Genomic DNA, 12,647 nt, shown 5'->3' on the forward strand with positions numbered 1-12,647 from the left:
GCATACATGGTGCAATGTGCATTGCTACTCACTGTGTTTGCATGCCATTATTTGCTCATTACCATAAGTGAATTCAGGCTGACAGTGGACTGAATATACTTACCAGACATGTCAGTACTTGTCAGAGGAACTAACCATGGTTGACCATAATAGTCTCCTGCCAGTATGTTGGCAATATGTGTTGGCTCAGTATAGAAGGTACCATTGTGCAGTAACTCACAGCAAATCTGGATATTGCCGTGGAGATTTTTGATACAACTATAGAAGGCTTTGTGGTTGTTTTTAGTGTCCGACGCAATTCTGCCTTCATAGGTGGCTTTAGAGATTTTGAGGAGGGATCTCAAATTTTTATTGAGTCTAATAAGGGAGTTTTATCCAGTACTGGGGCTTCACCTTGTTCTGCAGCAGTTTCTTTCCTTTTGTTGTAGTTTATTAATGGCAAGAGACCACCAGATTATCTTCCTTTTTTTGGAGAAGAGCGTCTTGGTTCTGTTAGGTATGGCTAGTTCCATGCATTTATTTATGTCTTTGTACAATGCATTGGTTTATGATTCGGCAATCATGCATCTATTTTCCATTGGCATGGGTGCCATGAAGTTAGCCACTTCTGTTTTTAGGAGCCCAAAATCAGCTTTGGTGCAGTCTTTCAAGGCGATTACCTTTGAGGGGGTGTGGATGAGATGTGGATTTCCATGGTGATGAGTTTGTGGTCAGATCTAACCAGGGAAGAATTGACTATTGGTGTAGAGCAATGGTTGCCCATATTAGTGATAACCGGGTCAAGGATTTTGCTTACTCTAATGTGGGTAAGAGTGAGCTGGTCTAGGGCATTGGAATTGATGGATCCCATGAAGTGTTGGGCCAGTTTATTGGTACAGGAGTGGTTTTCCCAGTTGCTGGAGGTGTAGTTGGAGACACCTAGTATGAGAGTGTTGGGTTGGACCATAATAGTTTCAAAGGTTGCTTAGGAACATGGAATGAGAGTCTTGGGTAATGGTTGGGGACCTATAGCAGGCTATGACTTGAATTGCCATCTTACTCAATGTTAGTTGTACCTGAAATATCTCAGATGTGTTATGCTGGGCTACTAGTATGGAGGTGTGCATATCCTTTATGAATATGGAGACACCACCACCTTTGGAGCTTCAGTCCATGTTCTGGGGCCGAAAAGTGTGGAATGAGTTATAGCCTGGGAGTGTAGGGGTGCTTTCTGCTACTTTAAACCAGGGTGCCGTTACAGCACCAATGACTATGTTCTCCATTTGGAGGAGTGCTTCGATCAAGTGCATCTTGAGATTTAGACTTCTATCACTGGGCAGCATGACCTATAGATTGCATTTATTTATAGCTGCTACGGTGGTACTTTGGTCTTTGGAACACTGCTTAAAAAATCAGTATAGGGGTGGCAAGAGCCTTAGGCAGTACCCAGAAACCCAGAGGTGACAGATGTAAGCCATCTCTGGCAAAGCATCGAGGTCTGTCAATCATGTCATCCCAACCAGACAGATAATGGATCCCCTTAGAATGACACCAGAAACTTAGCCAATTGTTGAAGTCAATCATTTTCTGCTTGTACTGTGTTATCATTCTGGGTGACTGTAGGATGCTGTTCAGGGCTAGGGTCATAGTCTTACTTGTACTTGTTCTGGAATGCCCTGAGTTCATGTGTTATGTGTCGGATTATGGCACAGTTGACAGGTCAATATCACGTTGTCGAAGTTTTACGCCTACGTGTGCCTCTGTCCAGCAGAGCCATTAGTTCCCTGTGCCTCTGTTCATCAGATCACCTCTGAGTAAGCGGTATGCAACTGAGTACAGCTGTAGTTTCTTCATTTGGGCTGCATAGGGCATCTGTTTGAGGCCAGTAATCCTCTTGGTGAGATACTTCTGTGGTCTTCCCAGCTGTTGCAGGTGTCTTGTAAGGTATATCCCAAATGGGGCATTGTACTCTGATGAATCCGGACAATACCAAGAAAGGAGGGGGGGGTATCCATATTCATCAAGGACACCCACACCTCAAGACTGGTGGCAACGCACGATGCATCGGAGACCATCCAGGTGCAATTAACCATAGGCAAGACTGCTCTGCAAATTGTAGCATGTTACAGGCCACCCTCACAAACTCAGGAACCTCACATGGCTTTCCTGAAAACACTGGAAGGGATAAATGTATCTCCAAACACCATCATACTAGGTGACTTCAATTACCCTAATATAGACTGGGAACACTACTCAAGCCCAAACACCCTAGCCCAAACGTTCCTGGAATTCATAAACTCAAATGCCATGGAACAACTAGTCACCATCCCCACAAGAGGAGAAAACATACTTGATCTCATCATCACGAACATGGGAGCACAATGTTCAACACTGGAAGTATACCCCTCACTGGTGAGATCAGATCACAAACTAATCTTGCTGGAGGTCCTCATCCCACCCCCACCTGAAATAAAAAAGACCACAGTAAAAAACTTCTCAAAAGCCGACTTCACACTTCTAAAGACTAGTGTGGTTTCCTTTAAGGCCCCCGAGCCGGTGGATAACAGTACTCAAACCGCTGAATCACTTACAAATGCCTTCTACCAGCACCTGCAGCACTGCATGGATAAGGCAATCCCAAGCAAAACAAAGACTCTTTGTACCAAGGGCAAGCTTCCAGTCTGGTGGACCCCAGCCATAAACAAACTCTACAACAAAAGGAGGAAGCTACTACAAGATAGAGCAAAATCCTTAAAAGGTAAGACACACTTGATCACTATAAGTAAAAAACTAAGAGCTCTCATAAAATCATCCAAAGCAAATTTTGAGAGAAAAATAGCTAAAGACTCAAAGGACAATCATAAGGCCTTCTTTAGCTATGTTAGAAACCTGGGAGGAAACTCCCAGATATGCTCAGAACTAGTTCAAAATGATGTGAAGATTACTGATCCTACAGACATTGCCAACATACTGGCTGACAGGTTCAGTGCAAACTTCTCCCCCCCCCACAAAAGGAGAGATATCTATACCAAATGGTTGCAGCCCCCCAAACATCTCAAACGCCCAAGTGAGAACTGCTCTCTCCAAAGCAAAAAACACAGCATCCATGGGACCTGATGGTGTCCCAGGCTGTGTGCTCCACGAACTCAATGAGGAATTAAACCCACAGCTAGGACAGCTGTTTAATCATAGTCTCACCTCTGGATACGTACCCAGGGAGTGGCGCACTGCGACTGTGGTCTCACTTCACAAAGGCGGTGCCTCCACAGACCCTGGAAATTAACGGCCCATTAGCTTGACAAGCCTTATCTGCAAAGCTATGGAGAGGATCATAATGGATCTCATAAATAAAGACATAGGAGACTTGCAGACTTTGGATCCAACCCAGTTTGGCTTTGTCAAAGGCAGATCATGCCTTTTAAACTTGGTTGACTTTTTCGAAACAGTCACCAAAGCCATTGATGAGGGAAAGGCAGTCCATACAGCCTACCTCGATCTGGCGAAGGCCTTCGATACAATACCCCACTCGGGTATCATTGAAAAACTCATCAGCTTAAATGTTAACCCATACATCACAAGATGGGTTGCAAACTGGCTGAGTGACAGAACCCACAGGGTCAGAGTTGCTGGCGCCATGTCAGACTCAAAGCCTGTCACAAGTGGTGTCCCACAGGGCTCAGTCCTGGGCCCACTCTTGTTTGGCATCTACTTTTCTAAAGTACAAGCAAACACAGGAGGGTTATGGCTGACAAAGTTTGCAGATGACTGCAAACTGGGCGCCGTAGTCGAAAACACATCTGACACAGATATCCTTCAGAAGTGTCTCACAGAAATGGATGACTGGTGCCAGAGCCATGGCCTAAAGTTAAATGCCAAAAAATGCATAGTCATACCCTTCGGGAAAAACAAGGTTACCCCTAGCTACCATATAAGTGGTAATCCTCTGAGCACAGAAGAAGTTATCAGGGACCTGGGGACCCAGGTTGACAGTAGCCTGTCATTCGACACCCATGTAGCTAAAGTAGTTAGGAAGACCTTCTACATTGCCCACCTCATCATGAAGGGATTCACATCTAGATCAAGGGAGGTCATAGTCTCCCTATACTCATCACTCATCAGACCAATGATTGAGTACAATGCCCCATTCGAATGTATCTGACCCGACACTTGCAGCAGCTGGAGAGGCCACAAAAGTTCCTCACCAAAAGGATAAAGGGTCTCAAAAATCTGTCCTATGCTGCCCGACTGAAAGAACTCCAGCTCTATTCAGTCGCCACCGCTTGCTCAGAGGTGACCTTTGCCTGACATACAAGGCCATGTCAAACCCAGAGTTGATGAATATGCTTCACCTCAAAAAATCTAGATCCATCAGAGCCACAAGAGCGGGAGACTTAAACCTCGACACGGCTATAAATAGGATGTGCTGGAGGGATAGATTCATCACCCAAAGACTCCCTATGCTGTGGAATAAAATCCCGGTATATGTGAGGCAGAGCACCTCGCTGGCCTTGTTCAAGAGAAATCTTGACCAATGGATGGGAGATCGCAGATATACTCCAGGGATTACCTCAGTGTCACTGCTAGACAGAGGCACAGCAAAATAATGGGTATAGTTCCCCATACAAAAGGGGTGGCTTAAGCCATAAAACTATGGGCTAGGCTTATAAATGCCCTCGGGCAGATAGCCTAGTATGAACCTATGAACCTATGATGAGTAGAGGGGCACAATAACCTCTTTTGTTCTAGATGTGAACCCTTTTGTGATTAGGTGGGCCACATAGAAGGATTTTCTAACCACCTTGGCAATATCATTATCAAAGGAGAGATTACTATCTACTTGGGTCCCCAGATCCCTTATTATATTTTCTGTATTAGGGGACTACTACGTATGTGGTAGTTCTCAGGTACTTTGTTTTTTCCAAAGGGGATGACTATGCACTTTTTGGCATTTAGCTTGAGGCCATGAGTTTGACACTGGGTATCCGTCTCAGTGAGACCATTCTGGAGGATGTCTATATCAGCTGGAGAGACAATTTTGGCCCCCAGTTTGTAGTCGTCTGCAAACTTGGTCAGCCATAGTCCTCCTGTGCTTGCCTGTACCTATGACAAGTATATACCAAAAAGGAGGGGTCCCAGCACTGAGCCGTGGTGGATGCCACTTGTAACCGGTTTACAGTTGGACCTAGAGCCTGCAACTCTCACCGTGTGGGTTCTATCTGTGAGCCTATTGGCAATCCATCTCGTGACATATGGGATTAGGTTCAGTCTGGTGAGGTTGTCTATAATAACAGAATGGGGGATGGTGTCTAAAGACTTTGCGAGGTCTAGGTAGGCTGTGTGGACCTCCTTTCCCTTGTCTAAATCCTTGGTAACTGTCTCAAAGTCCACCAGGTTTAGGAGGCATGATCTGCCGTTAACAAAGCCAAACTGGGTAGGATCTAATGTTTTGAGGTTCCCAATGTCTCTGTTAATGAGTTCCATGATGATGCACTCCATAGCCTTGCAGGTTAGGCTAGTCAGGCTTATAGGGCGATAGTTACCGTGGTCCGTTGTGGCTCCTTTGTGGAGCGGGAGGACTGTAGCTGTGTGCCACTCAATGGGTACATAGCCTGTAGAGAGGCTGAGTTTGAACAGTGTGTTTAGGTGAGGGCTTAGTTCATTCAGGAGCTCATGTAAGACACAGCCTGGGACACTGTCCTGTCCCACTGAAGCTGTATTCTTGATGTTGGATAGGGCAGTTTTAACCTGTGTGTCAGTGAATGCTAGGGCTCTAATATACACCCCAGCTGACTGTTACATTCTCCTTATTCAACTTAGTGAGTGGGACATGAGTGCGCCTCGCTATTGAGTCACCTATGATTAGTGTATTGAGCAAGATGTTTTGCACTAAGGGTTAAGATTGAGGGGCGTACTTTGTAGGTGAGCTATGTGTCATGTCGTTGGTGCTGTGTTGTGGTGGTCAAGTGCATTTCTGCCTTGGAGGTCTTGCAACATTTTGGTGTGATCTGCCCTTTTATAATCAGGTACACAGAGCTGAACAACTTCCTCTACAGGCAACTATGGATCACAAGTATGTTCCGTCTGAATTGCTTTTAATATAATGAGGAACTCTTTACTATCCTATTTCATTTGCATGTTATTATGTATACAGTTGCACATATCTTGTTGCATAGTTGGGCTTACTGCACAGGAGCATAACCCAAGCCTATCAATTGCTACTAAACTGGGTCTTTCTGCTTGTGACCATTTCCAGGACTGGTGCAATCAGCATACTACTCAGACATTTAATGAGTTCTGACCAGTACCTTAAACTGAGGAAAGTTGAATAAAGGACAGTATAGTGATTATATCAAAATAACTCCAGAAGAAATGCATTGTAATAGCACCTGAAATACACGTAGGGATTACAAAGACTAGGTCAGTGGGTTGAAAGAAAATATTTTTTTCTGTCATGAATAAGCAAACAAAATGCTAAAAGACTGATTACTGCTCCAAATAAGCACACAGCTGAATTCTGAGGTATATGATTTTAATGTAAAGGAAGCATTATATTCAAATGGGACAGGGAAAATGAGACATTTTTTTTGATTTGAATGAAATGGCCTTCATTGTCAGTTTGGGCAGGTAGAAGGATTTTCCAACCACAGTGGAAACATGATAACCAAAGGATTGGGAGCCATCACTATGGATCTTAAGGAGGATACCATATATGTGGTATAGTGTGGAATTATTTATTTTACCATAATGGACTAAACTACATTTTGGACATTAAGTGTGAGGTCATTGTCCTTACAGAAATTGGTTGCAAAGCCTAGCCCACCATTGAGTACCTTCATATCAGTGGATGCTGGAATAACAATCCCTAGTTATAAAGTGCTAAGTGAACTAGATACTTAGGATATAGGATTGTTGGTCAGAGATCTAACTTTAGAAGAGAAGAGGGACCAATACTAGACCTTGCAGAACCTAGCTTGGGACATTTTTACTTTCTAAGTTGGCACTTGCAACTTTGATGATGTGTTCTGTCCCAACAATCAGTTTGCTATCCACAATGCTACATGAAGTTCACCAGTCCGTCAACGATGTCTGCTTGAAGAATAGTCTGGAAAGCTTTACCAGGTGTAGGTATGTATACCACACTACCACCATCAAATGCTTCAGTTACCCTTGCAAGAAATTTATAAGATCAAGAAGGCAAAACCGACCTGTAACATAACCAAATTGTTGTGGGTATAGTTAATTGATTCTCAATGACTAGATTTATAAGGTCAGAATGATCCATTCCAAGGCTTTATGAGCAAGGCTGCTTAGACTGATGGGTCTGTAATATGTGGGGTTGGTGGTTGGACCCCCCCCCCTTATGTATGGGCATTATGCTGGCTGTCCTTCAGGCCTCAGGGATATAGCCTGTTACAAAATTCAAGTTAAATAGGTTGCAATGGGCTGTACGTATTGCTGTTTTTTAAGTTGTACGGTATATTATCTGGCAGAGAAGGAAGGATGGCAATAGGCCTCAAGTTTGTGCTGTCAGTATTATTTCCACCTTTGTGGAGGGGAATGATGAAGGCAAAACGCCACATGGAAAAGAAATATATTTCCTGCATGGATCTCTTTATAAGTACAGATATAGGGAAGGCTGTCTTCAGATAGCTTGAGGAAGGTAGGACCTAGATCACCAGGTGGATTGTGGCAGGGTTTGAGTTAGAAGATGAGTCACAGTCTGCAGACACAGGCATCTTCTGGACTTGCTGTGAAATTGTTTGTGTCTTTCGGCTTTTCCCGGTTAGGGGTCGCCACAGCGGAACTCCGGTCTGCTAATGATTGGTAGTGGATTTTTACGTACCGGGTTATCAGCCCTGACGCTCAACCTTCAACGAAGGCATGCCCCATTCACATATGCCTCCACACAAAAGACGCTCTAGCTGAGAATCGAACGGGACAACATCTTGCTATGAGGCGACAATGCTACCGCAGCACCACCACCACAGTTTTATTCCAAAATCATTTATCAGCTTAGAAAGCATTTACTACTCATTACCATTTATCCCTAACCTGCGTATGCAACATTCTGAAGAGGTGTTACCTCTCCTTCAACCCCTTCTGTTGTTACTGCAATTTACCTTTTATCATGCATATCATTAAAGAATTTCAAATGACATTTAGTCTCAAGCTTCAGTGATGGACACCTGCTAGGCCACTGTCTGCTGACACATAGGCATCCTCTGGACTTTGCTGTAATTTCCTGCTGTGAAGGACTTTTCAAAACCCATTAAGCAGCATTGTCAAGCTTTTTCTACATATTACCATTTAACTAAGCTGCAAATGTAAGACTTCCAGAGGTGTTAGCTCTCCTTTAACCCCTACTGTGTTGTGATTTGAAGTGAACAATAGCAAAATAATCCTCCTTTCTTTAGAGTTTTCTGTCTCCAGTCGAGTATTTCCACATGAAAGGCTTCTCTCACCCTCCTAACTGCCATCCTGGTATTCAACCCTTTGTGAGTCAGCGTGGCTTCATAATTGTCTGTCTCTGCTATTCAGTCCTATTCAGAGTAATATTGGCTCTATTGTTGTCTGTGTACAGGTGAGTATTTACACATGAAAGACCTCTCTCACCTTCCTAAATGGCTTTGTGGTACTCAGTCCTTTATGATTCATGTGGGGTTGATAGTTGTGTGTCTCGGCTTAAAAAAGGGGTGAATGTGTCAAACAATTTATTGACAGGTTTAAACTTCAATGCATCTAAATGCTTTTTTTTTTTCTATCAGAGCACCACCACATAGAGAGAGAGAAAGAAAGAGACAGAGAGAGAGCCAGCTACACATATTTAGATATACTGTACTTTTAGTACAAGTACCATATATAATACGTTTCAAGATATGCTTGTCAAGATATATGTCTGAAATTTTTTTCTAGCTGCCTCTGTTTGGGTCTGCTTATTTATGAGCATGTATGTACATATCCAATACTTGTGTGTATATCAGTATTTATGTATTTTAAAGTTGCTTAGTGTAATAAATGTATATGTATGTGTGTGTATGTCAGTGTATGTATGTACAATTTTAGTGGAAAGGGCTATATAGCGCAATAGTATTAGTGAAGTATGTGTGAGGAGAAAAAGTAGCAAGATGTGTACGGTTTATAGGTTCATAGGTTCAAGGGTGTGTGGCTGGATCTGACCAAGCAGGAGTAGACTACTGCTGTAGAGCAAGGGTCACCCCTGTTGATAATGACCCGGTGAAGATTTTCCTACCTCTAGTGGGGGTAAATGAGAGTTTCTCCAGGCCATTGTAATTTAGGAATTCCCTCAAATATGCTTTCGTCCACCAGTGGTGGCAGGGGGGGGTTACTACAGGAGGGACGACTGCTGCTGCTGGGTAAAAGATAATAATCTAGAAAAATGTCAAATTGACTTATTAAAATGCAGTCTGCATAACAGATCTGAAGCTATCTCTAAAATTGCTTCCAAGCTACAACACCACATGCATATGTCTTTGAGGGTCAAGTACTACATCATGCTGCTCCCAAGATGTGTGTTTTTTACCGTTGCTCACATTCTTTATGATAACTCCCATTGAAAAAATTAGAAGACTACACAATAGCTTCATTTGGGGACAAATGGAGCTGTGCAAAGGATCTGTGATTCACCATACTGCTATAAATGCTAGGTTGCCAGAGTTATACCGGTTTGACCGTGTTCACCTTAGTGACAGTGGACCTGATATATTTATATGTCATTTGAGAGAGTCTGTACTATTTGCGAAAACAAGGGTGCACAGTTGTCCTTGTTTGTAAATAAATGTGCTGACCAAGCACGCAAGAAAATTTGTTTGACTGGTTATTGTATGTGTTTGTCTGTAGTGACACAAGTAGTCAGTCCATAGGTCAGTACACAGCAATGTGACATAGCCACAGGCTTGATAACAAGTGTAATATAAAAAACACTGAATGTACTCTTGGGTCTATCTCAGTTGTCATGGCTAATGTGGTAGGGGCAAGGAAAGCTCTGTTGCCATTTGAGGGGTGAAGATGAATATGTACCATGGGTATTGCATTGACCTTACTAACAAATATATACTGCATGGCATGTGTTGAACATTTACTGGCCAAGTGAGTGTATTGCTTCCACTAGAGCAGAAATCGTTTGTATATGACCCAATTTGCCTCTGTTTTTTGTATGCCGTGACTGTTGTGGATAGCACACCTACTATTTCTATCAATTTAAATATGCTTCCTGGTAAATGGTGGACTACACATCCCCTATGTTTACAGCCAGTACTCGCTGATCATCACTTTTGTTAGGGAAATTGAACACTGGAATCAATGCATCCGGCCAACAGAGTTTCTGAATGGGCCTTTCCATTAGTAACTGGCGGCATTCAGTTGACTCCGAAATCTGTCAAGAGCTACCCTGAATGCTGCTAACCAAATGGGTTATAAGGTGGTATATGTTGTTCTGGGACTAACACTACTAGTTATGATGTTATTAACTCTGCTTGACAGGAAATCAATGCGGCGAATACCTGGAACTGTTGCATAGGTTAACTATAGGTGAATGTCAGAGTACAGGTAAATGTCCTGATGCACGGTTAAGTAAATGTTTCCTTCTTTTTTTTTTTTTTAATTTTTTTTTCTGCTTGGCATGTATGTCAGACATCCATAACTGGCATATGACATCACTGCATGCTTTTCCTCCGTTATTGCCTACTCAGCCGTACATAAACATTTGATGCTTAGCATCACCTACTCTGTTCAGAAAAAGCATGGTTTCCCTACCCATTTACTATCTCTGCCAGTCCATCATAGACTCCATGAAGTTACGTTTTTGTCAAATGGAATAAATTGATTATAGCCGCAGTACAAGGATATGACTGTGTCACCATCATCTTCTGAGTGGTAATTGTGCTTCATATTCTGAGTGGTAATTGTGCTTCAAAGTAAAAGTGATACTGTAACTATTTGTATTGTGCTGTGCGGTCAGTACATGTATTAGCCAAATGTGAATTCACAGTGTAGATGAAGTCTACTTGTCTATGGTAAAACTTGCAGAGTACATGAAACTTTTGTCACAAGTTTCATCAGCTTACACATGTCATGTATCCCTGTTTATGTTTAAAATGCGGTATGCTTCCGCAGTGATTGAAATTGGGAAATGCCATGCATCTCTGCTCTGCTACTGGATTGATGTCATGTTTTACTGGACAATGTGTTGCTTTCTGCACTTCACAGAATTATTTGGCGTGATGTTCGGGATGAATATGCACGGTCCAGTTCCTTTCAGTTTTGAACCCGAATATGCACCGGGAGAAAGAAGACCAAAACGACCCCGAGATAGCAGTGGAAGCAGTGATGTAGAAGCACATGAAGAGAACACTGAGAGCATGACTTGGTGCACGTGTGAAAAGTGTATTTTAATGAATACCCCACGTGAATGCTACTGCCGTGTATCGTCCCATCGCGCACGTGCTAAAATTGCTCAGCTTGAACTCGCTGTTCAGCCAGTGTGCATCATTGATCACACAGACTTTGAAATGGCGTGCCTAACACCACTTGTACTGGAATTGATTCTGCGGTCAATGCACAACATTACAAGGCAATCACGCAACATACAGTGGACCAATAGGTTAGGGAAACGTGTCTAATTCGAAAGATGGTTGCTGTTACAGCACATAAATCCTCTCAGCTGATATTTATGTGGGTGGTATATCTTACCTTGCACTGTATGAACATTACTTTTTAGAACAACACCAATTATGTCAGTTTAACTTTCATAGCCAGAGAAAAGCATGGTGACTTCCTTTCCAGCTATTATAGGTAAATGAGTAGTTTGTGGTAAGACATTGATAACTTAATGTAGAAAGGTGTAAAATTGATGCTGCAGTCGAACGCTGAGGTATTAGGGTCAGGTTGGAAAATATTATCTGTTATCTAGATTCCTGTGATATTGAAGAGTTGTATGTTGGCCAATGTTTGTTGCAGGTAGCTCACACAAACATGTCATAGTCCTAACTAGAAATGTGAAAAGAATGGTTTGTAATACTTGTGATGAATTCATGATGAGGTGTAAGTTGCTATAATAGATGTTGTGATTTGACAGGTTGTACCGCATGGTGGCATACCGGGCTTATGTGCTATGGATTTTTGAAAATCGAAGACTGGGACGTAGGAACAGAGTTGTAATTCTGGCATGTGTAGCGTCACGTACACGACAAAAATTTCCTGAAGACGACAACGAATATGTCGGTTTCCTGCCTTTTGAAGGGTTTTGGGTATACCCGGAGTAACTGACATACATTGGTGTAATGGAAGTTGAATGACTATTCAGTGTCTATAATGGACACTGGAGCATTATGTTTCTCTGCTATAAGGATGTCTGAAAGTGTAACATGTCATGTGCTTGTCTATGGCAATAAAAGTTAGAATTCTTTGGAAATTGTTTTGACTTACGATTATTTGAAGCAGACTGTGTGAATAACAGATGTACTGGAAAGGTAAATATGGATTAGTGATATTTCTATGTAAATACTGACTTTGGGTGTATTGCATGCAAGTTGTGCATTGTAGGTAATGTGTGGTATGCTTGATGGCAGTGTACGCAATAGAGCCAATTATGGTTCTGCCATACATCATGTCACCAACCTAGATATGGGTAATAATGCCTTATCAGACCA

At 42.5% G+C, this 12,647-nt stretch overlaps 1 protein-coding gene across 1 annotated transcript in view; it reads left to right on the top strand.

The window, feature by feature from the left end:
- PMM1 (phosphomannomutase 1) overlaps window positions 1-12,409 on the top strand; it is a 615,734-nt gene extending 603,325 nt beyond the window's left edge. Inside the window, exon 9 of the mRNA XM_044075615.1 lies at window positions 12,074-12,409. The gene's annotated coding sequence lies outside the window, so the exon portion shown is untranslated. The remainder of the gene's footprint in view (window positions 1-12,073) is intronic.
- Window positions 12,410-12,647: the final 238 nt, after the last annotated feature.

This window comes from Protopterus annectens, chromosome 1.part1 (genome assembly GCF_019279795.1).
Source record: "Protopterus annectens isolate FY-2018-M chromosome 1.part1, PAN1.0, whole genome shotgun sequence".
Lineage (NCBI taxonomy): Eukaryota > Metazoa > Chordata > Ceratodontiformes > Protopteridae > Protopterus > Protopterus annectens.